Source organism: Myodes glareolus, chromosome 18 (genome assembly GCF_982192425.1).
Source record: "Myodes glareolus chromosome 18, mMyoGla1.1, whole genome shotgun sequence".
Classification (NCBI taxonomy): Eukaryota; Metazoa; Chordata; class Mammalia; order Rodentia; family Cricetidae; genus Myodes; species Myodes glareolus.
The window spans coordinates 56,486,054-56,507,256 of NC_142043.1; the positions used below are offsets into that span (position 1 = coordinate 56,486,054).

The window sequence follows — 21,203 nt, forward strand, 5'->3', positions numbered from 1 at the left end:
CACTGAGTGCGGAAGTGGAAATCCCAAGGAAACTGGGTATTGAGCAAAGACCATTGGTTGGCGTTAGGGGATTGGCTTCATGGTGTCTGAGTTGAGTATATTTTAAAGGCCTGGGAGGAAATTCAGTTGGTAGAGACTAAACAACCAAAAACAGTCTTGATCCCTCAGAGCATTGAGGCCATCAGTAAAACAACAACAGAAGAAAAGCAGAATGTGTGACGATCAGACACAGTTCCTCTGTCAACCCACAGGCCAGCTGTTGGGTTCCGTCTTTCCTGCACAGGAATTTCTACGTCTGATGACTTTTATTTTCCTAAGACAGTGAGTGTCAAGGTAATCTGCCATGAGCTTGGGGAAACGAGAGCTCTCAGTGGACTTGGGAAAGTAGAGGGTTTGATTTTGCTTTTTTAGAAAACGTTGGGATTTGTGCGCAGGTGCACATGTATGTACATGTGTGTGGAAGCCAGATGGACAGCCAGTGTCATTCATTGGGAATCTTCTGTATTGCTTTTTGAGACATAGTCTCTCATTGGTCCATGGCCTGCCAAGAAGGCTAGACAGGCTGGCTAGTGAGCCCTAGAGTTCTGCCTGTCTCTGCTTCCCCAGAACTGGGATTATAGACATGTTCCACCACACCTGGAATTTATACATGGGTTCTGGGGATCAAACTCAGATCCTCACACTTGTGTAGCAAGCACTTTACCAACTAATCTATTACCCGAGCCTCTGCAAACTTTAAAAATAGTGTTTGTGTCTGTGAAAGACTGAGTTGGCCTGGACTATTCAATTCATGTGGATACTCACAATCGCTAATTGCTTCACAGTGCTTGTCCTGAGATTTTCTCCAAATGCACACTGCTTCATGGGTATAGACAGAGAAAATATGAGTCTCATCAAATATATTCAGCATCAGGAACTAGAACTAGAAGGCCATGGAGCAATGCCTATTGGGAAATCATTTCAAATGCAAAACTACCAACTAAACATGAATCTTAAAAAGTCTTAAAATAAAAATATGGGTGGATGAGAGAGAGAGAGAAAGAGAGAGAGAATTTTCATTATACTCTATGATAGCTACTGAAGATTGCATAGTACCCCAAATAAGAGAATGAAGCAAGAAGTAGAAAAAACACAGAAAATGGAGCCCAAATGGTCAGCACATGGATGGTAAGGAGTGACTCAAGATAACAGTGCAAGAAGAACCTGGGCTGGAATAGGCCATGAGTCTGAAGATTCCGATTTCTTCTGGACATAACTGAGCTCTTGAAGTATAGGAACACTCAAGGGCATTTAAGACACTTGGTAGAGACTTTGATATTAAGGATTCATAAGCAAATGTGAGGTATGTTTAAACCCAACTCTTTGGTCCAAGTGCAGCAAGGGACCATGCAGGAATGTCAGAGTTCTTGGTATAAGCGGCACAGCTGAGCTGTCGCTAATGTCCTGTAGATACAGTGATGCCAGCTGTGAACACTGGCCTACCCTAAGTTATGTTATGGCTAGGCTAGGAACCTGGAGTGTTGAGAAGAGTCTGTGGTGGCGGCTGAAGGAAGGAGCAGTACTTTTATGGGAAAGAAAATCATTCCCAAGGAAACATCAGTAAACAGTGAATAAAGCTCCTTGAAAATCGAGAATTAGCATCTTCGATGTTATTCAAAGGTACACGAGTGGAAATAGAGTCAATCTAGAAGTTTCAGAAGTAGCTACTGGTAGAAAGCATGAAATAGAGGGAAGATATATAGATATATAGATATAGCATTTCGGGTTTTTATTTCGGGTTAAGTCATATGGGTGTATTACTTTCATTTTGGAAAAGCAATTAAAGCAACATATTCTTATTATATCATCATTGCAGTGGGGAAAAAATGTAAATAACAGAACCAAGAATTCAAAGGAACCACGCTCTTTCCATAAAAACTGAGCCACACTTGAAACCATGTCTTTTGTTTTCCTGAGCACATTTTTTCCATTATTTGTTTTGTTTTATTTTAACTTTTCATTTCTTGAGAAAGAGAGAGGTTTTAAACCCACTTGAAATCTCCAATATAGGAACAGAGCCTTCAGTGAACCAAGTTTCCCCGCCCCCCCAAAAAAAGTCACTTTGAAAATTTTAAAACATACAATCACTTCAAATTAGCCAGGTGGTGGTGGCGCACAACCTTGGGAGGAAGAGGCAAGCAAATCTCTGAGTTCAAGGCCAGCCTAGAACACAGAATGAGTTCCAGGGCTACATAGAAAAGTCCTGTCTCAAAACAACAATAAGTCTTGAAATTCACAAAACATGAAAAGCCAAAAGAAATTTTTAGAAAAATAAAATGTTCATGCTATTTACCTTAAAAATATACATCTAACCTTGACTAATGGACACGTGCTGAAAAACTACTTGAAACAGTCTAAGAAAAAACGGATTAGCATTCTTTTACAGGCACGATGGTCCTCTGACTTGTTTCTTCTAAGGCAAAGTGCAGAAATACTGACCCCAAAATTAGGTGTTTGGTGGTAGACACAAGAGTTTATATTAAAGAGGCTTATCTACTTTTTAAGTTGTTAAAATAGTTTTACTTATTCTTTGAAAACATCATACATGTATCCAATGTATACTGCTCCCTCTCTCCGCATTCATCCATGCATTTCATTTCTTAGCTTCTTTTTTTTCTGGGTTTTTTTTTTTTTTGATTGTCTGTTTGTTGAGACAGGGTTTCTCTGTGTCGCCCTGGCTGTCCTGGAACTCACTCTGTGAACGTGGCTGGCCTCGAATTCAAAGACCTGTGTACCTCTGTCTCCCGAGTGCTGGGATCGGCTCGGTGGCCTTTCTGTCACTTCAGCCCTTGGCATCCAATGATGTCTAAATAATCTCAACACATGGCCAGCTGCTTCCCAGGAGACATCTCACAGAGCTCAACCCCGGCTCCGGTTCTGCTGGCCACCTCAGTCTCCTGCCTTGCACACCCCAACAGCAGGGAGCTATTTGTGGTTCAGGCCAGTCCAGCTTTCTCCTCAGAGCTCTTTGCTCTGCCTCCCCATCAGCATCTATTCCTCCGTTTTATTCCCTAGGCCTTCACCAACACCCACCGCAGCTTATTCAACTTCTCTTACCTCTTCCTTACAAGGAAAACCAGGCTTGTCCTGTTAAAGCACTCACTATGTTCCCATCACTGTATCGTCATCATCACCATCACTATTGTCATCATAATATAGCCGGTGCCTGAGTTTTTGCAGGGAGAGCACAATGCCTTTCATCCTGTGTCTCCTACCCCAGCAATTGCTTGGTAAGGTTCAAGGGCTTTTAACCGTGCAGCTAGGAAGTCATACATGGGAATTAGTCTCTCTATTCCATTTAGACACCTATGTCACCGTGGAATAATTACTTGAAGGAGCACAGGGGGAAAAAAGATTTCAGCAAAATTCTTCTGACATTAAATGTGATTGGTAGGGCGGCAGCATTCTCCGCAATTGGCAGCTAAGAGGTCAGATCCATGGGAAGGCCCAGAAGGACCAGAATGTCATGTGAGACAAATTAACAGTAGACGCCTCTGTCGGACTGGCAAGATGACTCTGTGGGTAAAGGCGTTTGCCTGACACCCCAATATGCCCTCCCCCAGAAACCAGGTGGAGACACACACACAGAGAGAGAGAGAGAGAGAGAAAGAGAGAGAGAGAGAACTCTATAAAGTTGTCCTCTGACCTTCATCTAAGGTTACAGCCACACAGCCAAGAAGCCTGAGGCTACCCCAGGGGTTTTATCATTTGCTAATGAGGAGAGGACACACTTAGCACTTTCCCCAAGTTAAGGGTAAAGTCCTTCTAGATGTGGAGAAAGTGGTTAGAATTCTCTTGCTGTTTCCATAAAATGAATCTGGAACAACAACAAAAGGTTCTCAAACGTAGCAAGTTATCAATGGTATTTTCAACACCTTAATGCTAAAAGGGAGAGGGTACAAAACCAACCGTCCAAAAGAGAACAGTTGTGGATGAGTGTGGCCAGGCACGGACACTGAAGATGGAAGTGAACTCCACGGGGATGTGAATTTGAACATTTCCTGAGAGGAGACTTTGCCAGAAGCAAAAATAACAAAAAGAGACACTAGTGATGCTGTGTTGAAGCCGCCACCCAAAGAGGTGTTCTGGTCCCAGACTCGCAGCTTCCTCTGTTGTCAGGGTTTCAAAGCACATGTTAATTGTGCTTTTGATCTACAGTGCTGACCTTACCTGCCATCTCTTTATTCCTGGACTAACACCCACATGTAAATCTGTTCTCATGACTCCCTGGAGCTTGAGAAAACGGAATGTTTTGGCAAAAGACAACAGTAAGTATGTGTAAGTTGTACCTTCCTCAATAGTGGTTTTTAAGGGACTGACAGTCTGCTGGCAATGTGACTTTTAGGTTTAGCCAGAATCAAAGAGTACAATGCCAGAAAAGCATTCAGCCCGCAGGGCTGGCTCAGCTTCTGAGGCCACGCCGGGTTATAAGGTGAAAGCCACCGCTGCCACTTACGTGCTAAACCTCACATCAAATGAGGAGAAATCACTTCCAAGAATTGGAGCCAACGGAATTTTGAAAGGGAGCCTTCCTGGGCACCATGCGTGGGAAGTATGGGTCATAGCTGAAAGAGAAGATCCTTAAAGTCAGAAACCCCAATGGCCAAGTCCATGGTCCTCACTCCACCACACCCCCAGGCTCTCTCATGGCTGCCATGATAGCTGATCGCAGTCCTTTTCCACTCTGGTTCAGGAAATGCTTCTCCACACACAGTCCCAGCAGCCAACACGGTTGGCTCTCGATGTAAATCTTGCTTGCCCAGTTGAATCCACCGCTGTGGTTAAAAGACCAGAAGGCAGATGGCTCCCGAGAAACACGAGGTGCTGACTTCTTAGTGGAGGTGAGCCTACGAGAAAGAGAGACAAACATCCTGGTCACAATGTCTCAGCCTGTCCCTTCAGGATCTTTGTCCAGCTGAGATGAGGGAGAATCCAAATGAGGGACCCCAGAATGGGCAGCAAGCTATGGCCATGTGTATCAATAGCCCTTAACTGGACACCAGGAGATGTAGTGTTTAAACACACTCTCTCTAATCATGTAAGTTGGGGCAAGTTTCATTTGGGGAGACTAAATTCCATCTACAACACTTGGAAACATGTTGATGTAAACTATGTGATATGATATTTGGGGGTTGCCCATAATACAAAATTGTCATGATTTGAGGGAATTACTCACTTGGAAAAATAATTGATTAGTTCAACAACGAGCATGATAAAGTGCCATGCCTCTTTATCATTATGAACTACTCATTGTACCACAGTGTGGGGCTGCAGAGATGACTCAGGGGTTTGGAACGCTTGCAGAGGACCTGGCTTCCATTATGAGCACCCACATGGAATCAGTTCCAGTAGATCCAGTGCCCCCTTCTGGCCCCTCAGGGCACTGCACATACATGGCACACATACACACATGAGGGCAAATCCCCGTACAGACACACATACATACATGAGGGCAAACTCCTGTACATACAGGTAAAATAAATACATCTTTAAAAGAAAAGTGGCACAATGTATTTTGTACATTCTCTTCATTAGACTCAAGGATCAGTTTGTCCAAGGGGAGGGAAGAAAAAAGGCAGGAAGGGAAGGAGAGAGAGAGAGAGAGAGAGAGAGAGAGAGAGAGAGAGAGAATTTGAATCGTCAGAGAGCACTTCAAGCAGAAATAATGATCCTCTACTCAACAGCTATGGCCATATATCAAAGTAAGAAGCTTACAGCTAAAAGCAAATGTTGAAAGTAAGCAGTACAAGCCTTTAATCCCAGCATTTGGGAGGCAGAGACAGGTGAATCTCTGAGTTCGAGGCCAACTTGGTCTACAGAGTGAGTTCCAGGATGACCAGGGCTACACAGAGAAACCCCATCTCAAAGAAGAGAGAGAGAGAGAGAGAGAGAGAGAGAGAGAGAGAGAGAGAGCGCTGAACCTGGAGCTTACCAATTAGCTAGGCCGGCTGGACAGTGAGCCCCAGCGATCCTTCAGTCTCCATTCCTGTTCCCCAGTGCAGGAGCTGTAGAGCAGCCACCACTCCTGGCTTTTTAAGTGGGTGCTGGGGATCTACACTCTGGCCCTCATGCTTACAGTGTACTTAGTTTACTGACTCAATCATCTCCCCACCGCTGGGCTTTTTTTATTTGTTTTGTTTTTGTTTGTTTGTTTGTTTGTTTTGAGACAGGGTTTCTCTGTAGCTTTGGAGCCTGTCCTGGAACTAACTCTTGTAAACCAGGCTGGCCTTGAACTCACAGAGATCCACCTGTCCCTGTCTCGCTCTGCCTCTCGAGTCCTGGGATTAAAGGTGTGTACCACCACTACTCAACCTATACTTTTAAATCTTGATGGTGGGGTTGAGAGATGGCTCAGTGCTTAAGAACTCTTACTGGTTTTTTTTTTTTTCAGAAGACTCAAGTTCCATTCCCAGAACCCCCATATCAGTTCACAACCACCTGTAGCTCTAGTTTTAGGATAAATTCCATGTCCTCTTCTGGCTTCCATACACACACACACACACACAGAGAGAGAGAGAGAGAGACAGAGAGAGACAGAGAGAGACAGAGAGACAGAGAGACAGACAGATGGACAGACAAAAATTTAAAATCCAAATCTTGACTGTGACCTTGTGATATAGTTTAAGAGACTGGATGTCTATATATTGAGCTTAAATGATTGTCTCTAGGTATAATTATAGATATTAAAACAGTACTTTGCTTATCTATATTTTATACTTTCTTTTAAATGAGTGTGAACTAAATATAAATTTTGATATATTCATATTGAATCCTACATGAGTAGAAAGACATTTTTTCAAAGTTATAATTATTTTTTACCTTCCCACTAAAAAGCATTAAAGTTTTCATGTGGCTGATAAATGAAAAACAGCTTCTAAATGCAACATACCCCTGTCACCCTTCATTGAGAATGGCAGAAGGAGCCTACACGCTATTCACAAGTTACATTCATGATAGCCTTCACATCCTGAACATCCTGATACTATACCCCAAAGATGACTCAATTATTAAACATGTGACTGCCTAGAAGCAAATATGTAACATGAATCCTTATATTTAAATTATTTAAAATATGAAGATTATAAAACTAAAGGTTATCCATAAAGATACTAAAACTGGAGAGGAAAAAATGCTTTCTTAAAACCAATGGCATTTGTTGTCTGGAAGCTGTTTGCCCAATGCATGCCTTCTGGTCTGGTCCACTCATTCCCCTGTCTTTGGCCCTTTACTGTATACCACATAATCACAGCCATTTCCAGCTAGTAAACACATACTATTTGTGCTAAGAGAAAATAGATACCTTGGGTTGTCTGTCATAAGTTTCTTATTATATTTAGGAGACTTGAGTTCATCTTTCATTTCTAAAGATTCACAATGTCACTCACCACCAAATTTAAGATTATAAAATTTGGGGCATTTTCTGTCTTTGAAATTTTCTGTTTGACTTTTTACCATAAAATAGACATTCTTACTCATGTGTTTGTACGTCAAGATGAGCTGGCACATGGAAACTTAGACGTCCCAAAAAGTAGGGAGAGTGTGCACAGAGCCCTTAGAGTGAGGGGGGAGTGTGCACAGAGTCCTTAGAGTGAGGGGAAGTGTGCACAGAGTCCTTAGAGTGAGGGAGAGTGTGAACAGAGCCCTTAGAGTGAGGAGATAGTGTGCACAGAGCCCTTAGAGTGAGGGGGAGTGTGCACAGAGCCCTTAGAGTGAGGAGATAGTGTGCACAGAGCCCTCAGAGTAAGGGAGAGTGTGCACAGAGCCCTCAGAGTAAGGGAGAGTGTGCACAGAGCCCTTAGAGTAAGGGAGAGTGTGCACAGAGTCCTTAGAGTGAGGGAGAGTGTGAACAGAGCCCTTAGAGTGAGGAGATAGTGTGCACAGAGCCCTTAGAGTGAGGGGGAGTGTGCACAGAGCCCTTAGAGTGAGGAGATAGTGTGCACAGAGCCCTCAGAGTAAGGGAGAGTGTGCACAGAGCCCTTAGAGTAAGGGAGAGTGTGCACAGAGCCCTCAGAGTGAGGGGAGAGTGTGCACAGAGCCTAAGATTTAATCTGTTGCACAGCAAATGCCTTTTTAGGGTTTATACTGCTATGAAGAGACATCATGACCATGACAACTCTTATATGGCATGTCTTGATCATGTATCAGACCTCAAAGCTCACCTTCACAATGACACACTTCCTCCAATAAGACCACACCTACTCCAACAAGACCATACTTCCCATTTGTGTTCCTCCCTTTCGGGGCCTTTTTTTTTTTTCAAACCACCACAGAATAAATAAATAAAATGTTCAAGAACTAAATGAAGGTGTCAGTTTCTCTAATTCACAGGGCATCCTGTTTATTGGGAGCAGAGGTTTGGAGGCTGGGGAAATATGGACAGGCTACAAACAAAAAGAAATAAATACTTCAGCTTAAAGTATTAAGTGTCTGTAATAAGCATATTTAAAATATTCTGTGAGTCAGTCATGGTGGAACAGGCCTTTAATCCCAGCACTTGAGAGGCAGAGGCAGTCTGATCTGAGTTCAAGGACACTTTGGTCTAAAGAGCAAGTTCCAAGACAGTGCTACAAAGAGAAACCCCATCTCGAAAAAGCATCAATTTTAATGACTTTATACATTTCTTTTTTAAAAGTATTTAAAAATTTAAATTTGTGTGTGTGTATGTATATACATACATACATACATAAATTCAGGAATACATTAGTATAAGATTAAAGACAAGCATAAGATTGGGGACACAGCTCAGAGGTTCACAAACTACTCTTGCAGAGAGGAGTTTGGTTTCCAGCACCTACATTAAGCAGTTCATAATGCTAGTAATGCCAGCTCTGGGGATCTCTTGCCCTCTTCTGACCTCCTTTGGCATTACATACATGTGCACTGTGTACCTGCACACACACAGAGAGAGAGAGAGAGAGAGAGAGAGAGAGAGAGAGAGAGAGAGAGAGAGAAATAAAAAATTTAAATTTTTAAATACTTTTTAAAAGAAATGTATAAAGTCATTAAAATTGATGGCACCAGGAATATTCACGATCTTAGACAAGGCAAAGTGCCAGGGTAGCGAAGCAATGCTGAGCACAAAGGTCCGCTGGGAGCCAGCGACTTCTATCTACGTGATGTTCTTCCAGGGTAGATCGAATGTCTGCAGACCATCAAGCGCTGTGGAATTTTTACTATGCATATTTGATACTCATACTCCCAAACTGTCCCCTTTCCAAATGGCTCCCTCCATCTGTGCCATGGAGAGCCTTCACCTACAACAGAAGGAGGCTGGAGTCACTGAACTAAGAGAATAGAAAACACGTTCAGCTAAAAGGATGTTTTTTGAAAACTGAGTGGTCACTAAAATGGCAATGTTTATTTCTTAGATAATATTTTTATTTCTCTTAAGGCAACTGAAGTATAAATCACAGAAAATATTTGTGGAAATATTATAATGTCCACTTGTGCTTCTGGATGCTTTTAGTCCACTATTTCATTTAATGCTAACAACCTTCTTATATTCTTCTCAAGACAGGGTTTCCCTATGCAGGCAGGTCAACCTCAAATTTACATGCCTTTTGCCTTGGCCTCCCAAATGCTGAGATTTTAGGTGATGGAACCAAAGACAATGACCCCTGACTTCACCAACAATTTTCTAAAGTAGATTTTTTTTTTTTCGAGACAGGGTTTCTCTGTAGCTTTGGAGTCTGTCCTGGAACTCGCTCTGTAAACCAGGCTAGCCTCCAACTCACAGAGATCCAATACTGCCTCCCAAGTGCTAGGACTAAAGGCCACTGCCCAGCTGAAAGTATATTCTTTTATCATGACTCCTGATAAGTGAAATCTGAGACTCAGAGAGGGTAAGTCTTTTAACTAAGGACACACAGCCACCAAATATCAAAGCTGAACTAACATAGGCTCAGTTTTGAAGGCAACCAACTAGTTTCCCTGTTGATGAGTTTCTGTATAAACACTTTTACCTTAGAATATCTTCCACGTGGTTTGAAAGGTTGACTTTTTCTAAGCGAGTTCCAACGCAGCTATTTTCAGAATTTATTTGACAAGAATGCATTTGACAAGAATTTTTTTTACCACACACCAGTTTCTGAGCAAATCCTGAGACTCTCAAAACTGAATAAAGCAAGGAATGCTCAAACCCATTGGAGTAGCATGAAGCTGGAAGGAACACACGCCAGAGGACGGTTTAGCGTTTCCTCTTTGTGAACCTCCGAAACATCTGAAAAGATTTAACCTTCTCCCAAAAATGTTCACCTTTGGGCTGAAACCAAGTAGGAAGGACGTGGGCTCCAAAGGAAGCAGTCTTTACAAATCAAATCCTGGGTGGGATTAGAGGAAGCAACTGCCTGGGATTCGGTTGCACATGAAGCTGTGTTTTGTGCCCACATGTGCTCTGGTATTCACTTCCTGCCGGGTCAGCACTGATCATTGCTATTCTGGGAAATAAATATTTGCCTCTTAGAGCTCTCCAGCCTGAGACCACCATGGAACCTTTAATGGATTTCATCTCATAAATCTAAGAGGGATATAGGTTGTATTTTGTTTGGGCACATGATTTAGATGGTGGTAGGAAAGGGTGTTGGGGTTCCCCATCTGCTAACCTAGTCCCATATTGGAGAGACCTTAATTATATCTTCCAAAGAAAGTAACCAATACCTTCTCAATAATACAAGCCACATTGCCTCCGCTTTAAATCAAGTTATGAATAGATTTTGGCAAGGGCAAGAGAAGGAATAAAGAAATCTTACTCAATGATGGCAAAGTATAGCTAGATATAAGATACACTGCATTGTGTAAAGGGGGCGTCTTTGGGACTAAGATGGTTCAGCAGTTAAGAACGTGAGCTGCTCTTCTAAAGAACTCAAGTTCCGTTCCCACTATGATGGGTGACTCACAACCACCTGTAACTCCAACTCCAGGAGAATATGACGACCTTTTGACTTACCTACATACACATCATACATATCACACACACACACACACACACACACACACACACACACACACACATGGTATAGGAGGTCCTTCCGCCTATGGGTTTCTTTCATTGGTTAATAAAGAACTACTTTGAGCCTATGGCAGGGAAGAACAGAGCCTATGGCGGGGAAAGCTATGCTGGGAAGAGGAAAGTATGCTGGGAAGAGGAAAGGTGGAGTCAGAGAGACACCATGGATCTATGGCCAGAGGCAGACGTGCCAAATCTTTGCTGGTAAGCCACTGCCATGTGGTGATATACAGATTACAGAAATGGATTAAATTAATATAAGAGTTAGCCAGTAAGAAGCTAAAACTAATAAGCCAAGCAGTAATTTAATTTAATTTAATTTAATTTAATTATTTTAATTTCTGTATGGTTATTTCAGGGCTAAGCTAGCCAGGCAGCAGGGACAAACAAGTGAACCCTCCTCCTACACATACACACACACACACACACACACACACACACACACACACACACACACACACAAGATATAGAAAAGTTATGAGCTGAAAAGATTTGAATACTTGTTGAATTGAATTAAGTCAAAATAAAAGATCCCCAAAAGGATTAAGAGAGGGTACAAACCCTAACACAGCTGTGCTGCCAGATCTATTCCTAAGGATGTCTATTTCTGTCAATCCCAGGGGCAGGGGACAATCTGGGTCAGATTTCTACATCCTGGGAGCTAGACACTGAGATGCTGACAGACTGAGCTGGACAAACCAACATACAAGAGCATTAACATCTGGAGCTATGTCCAGCTCTTGGTTCAATGCATTACTCACAAGTACATTACAGAATAGCGGCTGTGAAGTTACAGAATAGCGGTTGTGCAGTTACAGAATAGTGACTGTGCAGTTACAGAATAGTGGCTGTACAGTTACAGAACAGCGGCTGTGCAGTTACAGAACAGCAACTGTAAAGTTACAGAGTAGCGGCTGTGCAGTTACAGAACAGCAACTGTAAAGTTACAGAGTAGCGGCTGTGCAGTTACAGAATAGAGGCTGTGCAGTTAGAGAATAGTGGCTGTGCAGTTACAGAACAGTGGCTGTGCAGTTAGAGAATAGTGGCTGTGCAGTTACAGAATAGAGGCTGTGTGGTTACAGAACAGTGACTGCGATTACAGAATAACGACTGTGCAGTTACAGGATAGCAACTGTGCAGTTACAGAATAGCGGCTGTGTAGTTACAGAACAGTGGCTATGCAGTTAGAGAATAGTGGCTGTGCAGTTACAGAATAGAGGCTGTGTAGTTACAGAACAGAGACTCTGCAGAGAGGCAAGGGTGAGTTGTGTGTCCCATGGAAAAGAACCAAGCACTGCCAGTTCTGGGCTTTACCTATTCATTCTTCCGTGACTCTGCTATATTAAATTCATGTCTTGAAACTCACCCCTCCCCTTTTTTTCCAAGATAACTTAAGAGGAAAAACGCTGTCTTGAATTCTCCGCTCACATCCTCACATCATTGTTTCAGTTCCATTCACACCTGTAGACAAAATCCAATACAATATTGGGCTGGAGAGATGACTCAGCAGTTCAGAGCACTTGCTGCTCTTCCAGAGGACCTGAGCTCAGTCCCCAACATTCACTCACACTGTTCACAAGGGCTATAACTCCAGCTCCAGAAAGATGCAGCACCCCCTTCTGGTTTCTATGAGAACTCACATACACATGGCACACACTCAAACAGAAATGCACATAAATAAAAATTAAAGATCTACTACAAAACTATACAGAATAACATCAGAGTGACTCACCACTAAGAGAGAGCATTCCTGAACTGGGTTCTGCCTCAAACTGGTCCCTTTTCTGGTCTTCTCACCTGTGTGTGCTCTTCTAGAGGTTCTGAGTTCAATTCCCAGCACACATGGTGGCTCACAATGATTGGTATTGATATCTGGTGCTCTCTTCTGGCCTGCAGGCATGCATGCAGGCAACACTGTATACATAATAAATATCTTTTAAAAAATGAGAGAGAAAGAGAGAGAGAGAGAGAGAGAGAGAGAGAGAGAGAGAGAGAGAGAAACAGCATTTAGTAAAGGTTGTGGCTGACTCTGGAGAGACCAGATCTTCTCTATTAGGCTCCATTATTATCAACCTAAGAATTTAGCCGCATTTAAAATCAAAACCCCATCTAGACAAACAGTAGCTCAACAGTCCCCCATGGTTGCCTCTCTGAGGTAAAGTTCCATGAGGTTCTGCCGGGCTCACTTATACATCCCTATGTTGCTCAAACTTTTAGAAAGAGAATAAACACAAGAAAAACACAAAATTCCTTCCAGTTTCCTTTCCCTTGACCCTGCTATCTTTCCACAGGCTCCCGTGTTTACGTATAATTAGTCTTCTTGTGTTCAGTCAGGGTTTCAACATGCATTCCAGGCTGGCCTCCCATCGCTCTGTAGCCCATGAGAGGCTCAATCCTGCAGCAGTGCCTCTGGGAGCTGGGATTGCAACCATGCACCACCACATCCCTAATTTAGGTCTCATTTCTTGTGCGGAGCTGGACTCTGAGGGAGGATTTGAGGTGTGTGAAGTGGCGTTAGAACTGGAAGCTTCTGAGTTGTACCGGTCCGGGCACCCTCACTTTGAGAAAGAAAGGTATGGGAAGTGAGTTCAGAACATTCCTTTGTTTCCTTGGGTCTAGAAAAGATAGGGAATTAAATGGAAGTCTCGGGAAGACCAGGGGTAGAAGGAGTGTGCACAGGGGCTGCCACAGAGAGTACAAACTTAAGCCAGGAGGCAGCTCAGCAGTTCAGAGTGCATGCCAGCTGCTCTTCCAGAGTGTAGCGAGGGGCTGCGGGCAGGCCTGCTTTTCATCCTGCCCAGCTCCCGCACGGCTAGCTTAGCCCCAGAAATAATAACACATAAATTGTATTCATTTAAATACTGCCTGGCCCATTATCTCTAGATAGTTAGTTACTGGCTAACTCTCACATCTTGATATTAACCCATTTCTAATAATCTGTGTAGCACCACGAGGTGGTGGCTTACCGGAAAAGATTCAGCATGTCTGACCTGGTGGCTGGCTCCATGGCGTCTGCCTCATAGCCCTCTTCCCAGCACTCTGTCCTGTTTTCTCCGCCTACCTAATTTTCTGTCCTATCAAAGGGCCAAGGCAGTCTCTTTATTGACCAATGAAAATAACACAATAGACAGATAACCCTCCTCCATCACCAGAGGACCTAAGTGCAGTCCCCAACACCCATGTTAGGTGACTCACAAATACCTTTAGCTCTGTAATCATTATATTAATATCATCAGAAATTAATTTTGCCTGTTCTAGAATTCTGCATAAACGTAATTATATTGGATCCATTCTCTTGACCCCTGTCTTTGGCAAAACATAATCTTTTTTGGATTCATCCATTCTGCTGTAGCTATAAAGCTGTTTTTCCTTTTTAACGCTAAATAGTATTCCATTAATAAATTTATGTCACTGAGTTGGGTGTGGTGGTGCACGCCTTCCATTCCAGCAGCTGGGTGACCTTGGGTGGTGGATCTCTGAATTTAAGGTGAGCCTGGTCTACAGAACTAGTTCTAGGACATTCAGGGTTACACAGAGAAACCTTGTCTCAAAATAGATAGATAGATAGATAGATAGATAGATAGATAGATAGATAGATAGATAGATAGATAGATAAATCCATTTCACCAAGACAAACAAACAAAAATCAGTAGACAGCTCCTGAGGAATGACATCTGAGGTTGCCCTCTGACCTCCACATGTGCACACACAAAGCCATATCATTTTTAAAAGAATTACTTTCTTCGTTTACAAATACAAACTGAGGCTCAGAGAAAATGAATGATGATCTAGAGGTTTGGGCTGCTTCAAAAGGGGATCAAGGTGGGCTAGTCCCCAACTGCTTCCCCAAGTACCCTGGGGAGTTGCAAACATTTCCCAGCCTCTCCTGTTTCTCCACTCTGAATTTTAAAGGCCATGGAGAATTGCTGGCATTTCTGTCTATGTGGCCCCCTGGTCCTCCCTGGGCCCCTGGAACACAGGTCTTGACAGAGCTTCTGCCTGAGGGTTACACCCGGTGATTGGAGCGTGGCTGGGACACTGCAGACCGCAGAGCAGGGAAAGGGATAAAGAGAGTCTAGGGTCAAGAAAGTACTGAGAAGGGAGGTCATCTGGAGAGGGGGTGGGGATGAATAGTAGTTGCTGCGGAAAAGAGAAAATTATCATGAAATAGAAAAGTATGAAAGGCCAAAGAATCAGCAACATTGCTAAGTCCTCCAGGAGGTGGCCGAGTACCCACCAGCAGCCAGCCACCTGAATCTGCCGTCCCCTCCCTGACACAAGACACCTCTCACTACAGGTGACAGGCCACAGCGACACTGGCCCCATCTCAGGGTTGGTTTCTGCCGGCCTTCTCTTGAAGTCTAGGGAATTAAAGACCAATTGCAAACTATCTGGACTCAGCAGTGACATGGTATTAGAATTCTGCAAAATCCCAAATAGGGAGACATCTTATTTCATGTGTACAGTTTTGAGTTAGGGGAAAAAAAAACAAGGTACTGGATTATATCTGTATACAAAACTACTTGTTTACTGTAAAAAAAAATATTTAAAACATAATCGTGTAGATCAGCATTTACAAACTTACCTCAGGCCCCATATTCTCTGTCACAGTTTCTGAGCCATTACCGTGTCCACTGGAATAATACATTAACAAGTGGCTAGGTTATGTGATAAATTATTAATAAAAACAGGGTACAGGCCAGGTTTGGCCAGCTTGCTGTTGTTGTTTTTATGATGTGTGTGTGTGAATGTGTGTATGTGTGTGTGTGTGTGTGTGTATGAATGTGTGTATGTGAGTGTGTGTGAGTGTGTGTACGTGTATATGAATGTGGGTGTGTGAGAGTGTGTGAGTGTGTGTGTGTGTGTGTGTGCGCGAGCGAACATACCACAACATGTGACAAAGGATGTCAGTCCTTACTTCCCAATTGTTTGAGGCAGATCTCTGTTTTCTGCTAATTCTCCGGGCTGACCAGCCTATGGGCTTCCTAGATTCCCCTGTCTTAGCCTCCATTTCCCCACAATAGAGCTGGGATTATAGAATATAGATTCTCTCTCTGTACATCCACCTTTGTGTACCTAGTACTTGAGCAGCAAGTGGGGGGTTACCTGCTGAGCTGTCTCCCCCTGCCCCTTACCCTGGTGTTTGTGATATCTGGTCTCAAGCTTTAGTGTACAAGAAAAACATGAGGTCAAATGGTTAAGTATCTGTTGAAATTTCTGTAGGAATGTAATAAAATAATGACTACCATTTATGAAGCTCTACCTGTGTAATTTTCTTTAATTACTCCACCAGTCCTACAAAGTGGATACTCTCACATCAAATCATTTATAAATATACATACAGAAAAACAACTTAGAAACTAGGGGTGGGAGAGGGAGCCTGTCTTCACTGAAGCTTCTGCTATGCATTTCTAGAAATTTCTGCTCAGTTCCATATGTATATGGATATGTGGATATATATATATATGAAAGAGAGAGAGTTTAAATGGAGTAACTATTTGGGTCCAAGATATCATAGGCTATCAAATAAAAGCCCAGTGCCTGAAGTGTGTTACTTCCCTTTGATTTGTAGTTGATGGGGTCCCACAGACCCCCAAAACAACATAGACTACTGCTATTGCTCTTGGCTACACCCAGAACTTGATGACTGACACTATTGTTAAAGACATTATATAGTTGGGTCACAACACGTGGAGAAATGCAGTTGGTACTAATCTGGAATTTTCATTCCTACCAGCTAACTTCCACGGTGCCAGACGGCACATGCCTACTCCTGTAGCGGGGAGGAGTGGATTGTCATCAGCATTACTCAGTTATGAATCCTGCAAGCTACAATAACAGCCATCCTAGCAGAGTCTGCCCACTGCTGCAACATCACAAAGGTTTGGGAAGGGGGAAAAAAACTGTACTTAAGGTTTGCTATAAAAGATGGAACTCATATCTAGTACTTTGAACTGTCCCAAGGGCCCATAGCTAGGATCAGTTAAAAGTAGTAGGTTTCCAAGTGGCTTTTTCAGTGTTAGCTGTCCCTCTCCATAGCCTTCCTCTATCCTGCCTTCCTGTCTCCCTCCTCTCCGCCTCTTTTTTCTCATTTTCTCCTTCACACCACTCGTATTCTACTCTCCGCCCACCCACAGGCCCTTTCTAACTCCTCGGGTATTCCAGTTTCAGCATGGGTACCTAAAGATTCAATGCTAGCTAGCATCCGCATAGCCACGCCCCACCTTCCTTCCAGAGGTCACGACAGGGACCGTGTCTCACTAGAACTGCTGCCCTTTAGAGCCGATGCAAGATCGTGCCAAGCCATTTCCCCCAATCTTCCCTAGGGGAGAACTTCCTAATGTTAACCAGCTGAGTGGACAGGCTATTCCACGGCATTCCAATTAGTTATCTTTATGCCTGTGAATTAACACAACTCTCATCCAAGAGGCTTCCTTTGGCAGTGGATGGTGATTGATAGAGACTCACAACTGTCCGACTGCAGGGCATAAAAAGACTGTCGAGGGCTCAGCCCTAAATGGGAATCTATGTCACAGTCCTCCCCAAAAGGGCCAGGGATGACCATGGAACAGGGAACAGAAAGATTGTAAGAGCCAGGGTGGCAGAGGGATGCGATGAAACAGAGTTTCTGTGTGTGACCAGAAAGTTGCACATGAGACCTTAAGGCATCTGTGACTACATCAAGCCAGGGGAGGAACTCCTGAATTACCATTGATGGGGAATCTCAGCCAATCACATTCTGCTTAAGGTGTGTCCCCCTGGGGCCACACAAAACAAATAAATGATCGAAGTGCCTTGCCACTCTCTCTCCTTTTGGTTCCCTGCTCACCTGGTGTTTGTGGGATCTCTGGTCGTGTAAGTTTTCCCCCTTTTTTTCTAATTATTAAAAGCTAAATCTTTTTGTATTGAGTTGGTCTGGTTAATTATTGATCGACCGCGCCCCTTCATGCCATCCCTCGCTGAGGAGTTATAGACAACTGAGGGCTTCTTTTGGGAGAGGGGGAAATCAGCTTTCTTCAGATGTGGCCCCTAATAAGCTGCTCAAGATCTGGCGGACGACCCCACACCCATGCACACAGCGGTGACACTACGTGGAATCGGTGGGTTTTAAAAAGGCACATGGAGTCTGGAGAAAAAGAGGGAGGGGTGGGATGAATTGGAGGAGAGAGAGTGGGGTGGGTTAGATCAAAACACATTGTCTTCTCATATGAAATTCTCAATCAATCAATTTTAGAAATCACAGATCAATAGAAACTATTTGGATTGAATTGCAGAGACGAGAATTGGAAAATATATCCCTCATGGGACACCCTTAGATAGCCAGTTCACATGCAATAGCAACCCACTGAGAAGGAAGAGGGGAGAGCCCCGAAGAAAAGCTAGGAGGCTCAAGACTGGAAAACAAACAAAAAAGGTTGGAAAAGGACGGCAGTATAGACCCACGGAGACTCAACAACTTCTGAGAAAGGAACTTAGGTTTGTATTACTGGGACAAACACCATGACCAAGAGCAATATGGGGAGGAAAGGGCTGGTTTCAGCTTAAAAGCCTCAGGCCATGGCTCCACCACTGGGAGCCAGGGCAGGAACTGAAGCCGAGGCCACCAAGGAGTGCTGCTTCCTGGCTTGCTCTCCCAAGGCCTGCTCAGCCTGTTTTCCTATACAAACCAGGACCACCAGTTCTGGGCCACTCCATCCACAGTGGGCTGGACCCTTCCACACCAATCACCAATCAAGAAAATGCCCAACAACATCCATAAAGGCCTTAAAAAAAAAAAAGACAGGATTTCTCTGTGTAATCCTGGCTGTCGTGGAACTTGCTCTGTAGACCAGACTGGCCCCAAACTCAGATATCTGTCTGCCTCTGCCTCTGCCTCCCAAGTGCTGGGATTAAAGGAGTACACCACAATTACCTAGCTCATACAGGCCGATTTTATGGAGGCTGGAATGAGACTTTTCATGACTTGACTGTTTTAGGGCCACCTATGTGCCTGCAACCCCACACCCTTGCTCCTATAAATAAACCCAATAAACTCATTGGTTCCCAAGCTAGCCAGAAGCAGAATCCTGCCCTTGATCTGTTATTGTTGCCCTACCTGAGGTTAGTAGACATTTGTAGATCCGTTCACATCTCTCTAAGAAGAGTTACCCACCACTGGATGTCATAGACCATATGTCTTCCTGCAAAAATTACTGCAAGTTAGTGCATTTGCCAGTTTGCTAAATTTCACCTTTGTACAATATGGATGATTCCAAACATCGTGTTGTGTGGGATGAAAGCATACAATGTTATATTATTTGTCCATAAAACAAAAACGTTTCAAAAAAGAACATGCAGCATGTCCATTGGATATGCAATGTGTTTATTTATTGAAATTAGGCCCTCAAGGTACTTTTATGCCATGTTTAAATGCATGCCCAACAATCCTTGCTGACTTTGGAGCTAGAGGGATGGCTCCCCGGCTAAGAGCACTTGTTGCTCTTTCAGAGATCAGGAGGCCAGTTCCCAGCACCCACGTTGGGTGGCTTCCAGACTCCTGCAACTGTCTCCAAGGGACCCGCTACCCTGCACACACATGGCCCACACACGTGCCTGAGAGGAAGATAAAGTCAGACATCAGTGGATTGAAGACCGAATGTGTAATCCCCATGTTTTCCACCTTAACAAGGCAGGGTGGGGCTAGACCCACTTCCCTGTCCTTAAAATTCAGCTGCCAGAGGAATTTAATTCCTCAGCCATGAGGAAATATCTTCTGGGGTCCGGATGGGTTAATATTGGGCATTCCCATGCAGGCTAGGAGATAACACTATTTGCTCTGATAAGGCCTAGGCTTCTCTCCCTCCTCTTAATCTGGACGTGTCAAGCATAGTCATGGCATTTGGCAGTTTTCTTTTCATCCCCCCACCCCCTGCCCTGGCCTCCATTGGAGATTGGTGCCAGATTCCTGTTTGGACGAAACACTGGTGGCTGTCATCCTGCATTCACCTCCCCACTGTGGTCAATAAAATCTTGACACAGGAAACGTTCTCCTTTGGAAAATGTACATTTTATAATGTGGGGCAGCTACAGAGAGTGTGTGTGTGTGTGTGTGTGTGTGTTAACCACCCCAAGTCTACTCTTTGCCTACCTGGCCTTGTTGTCTCCTGTTAAGTCGGCTGGTGTAAGAGGTCACACACCTTTCCTTGGGTGAAAAGATGGGGGGTGGAGAGAAAGAAAAATGAGAAGGATGAGGGAGGGAGGGAGGGAGGGACGGAGGGACGGAGGGATGAAGGGAAGGAGGAAGGAAGGGAGGGAGGAAGGAAGGGGGGGAGGGAATGGAGGGAGGGAGATCCAAGGTGAGTTACCAGAAGCTTACAGAAGTACACCAGCTTTGTTTGGCAAAATGATGAAGGCTATGCCTGAGATTGCCCACTCTCTGTGGTTTAGTGTTCAGAAATAGCCACCGACAGATGGGAATTTACTATCTGCTAGGTGCTCCTATGCTGTGAGTTTGGTGAGCTTTAAGACTGGTATCTATATGGTCCTCACTAAATACTGTGTAAATAAAGAATGAGCGAGGCGAGCTCCAGTGTGGCAACATGAAACTGCTCACCCACGATCTCCTGAGCTCGCATGTGTGGGGCATGGGCACGCCTGGCTTCCCGCTGTGGCTGCAGGTCACCGAGGTCCGCATCAACCCCGTGGAGTTCAACCCCGACTTCATAGCGCAGATGACCCCTAAAGTGGAGTGGGCGGCACTTGTGCAGGCGGCAAATACCTTAAACCTGACTGAAGTACCCAAAGAGCCAACTGAAGGTTATGAACAAAACGAGATTTTCTGAGAAAGATGCACCACGTGTTGCTTGAGGTTGATGTGCTAGCGGGCACCCTGCAATGCCCAGAATCTGGCCATCTTTTCCCCATCAGCCGTGGGATCCCCAGTATGCTGCTGAATGACGAGGAGACTGAGACATAAACTTGCTAGCTACCACTCTGGCATTTTGTGACGTGTGTGTCAGTTGTATAGTATGTTAAATAGGTGTGTGACCCCGATCTCCCCCCAGTGACTTGAGCTCCATAGTATATTTTTTTCTCATTAAAGGTTCAAAATAAAAAAAAAATGAGCGAGTGGATATATACTCGTGTGTGTGTGTGTGTGTGTGAGAGAGAGAGAGAGAGA

General features: G+C 44.0%; 1 long non-coding RNA gene and 1 pseudogene across 1 annotated transcript; one reads left to right on the forward strand and one right to left on the reverse strand.

Annotated features, from left to right (window-relative positions):
- Window positions 1–4,538: 4,538 nt before the first annotated feature.
- LOC146890845 (uncharacterized) lies at window positions 4,539–12,971 on the reverse strand. Its single transcript, XR_014998357.2, has 2 exons — window positions 12,777–12,971; window positions 4,539–4,886 (listed from the first exon to the last, which is right to left on the reverse strand). It is a non-coding gene; the product is annotated as an uncharacterized LOC146890845 (long non-coding RNA).
- Window positions 12,972–20,610: 7,639 nt separating this feature from the next.
- Window positions 20,611–20,999, forward strand: LOC125411184 (multifunctional methyltransferase subunit TRM112-like protein pseudogene; annotated as a pseudogene).
- Window positions 21,000–21,203: the final 204 nt, after the last annotated feature.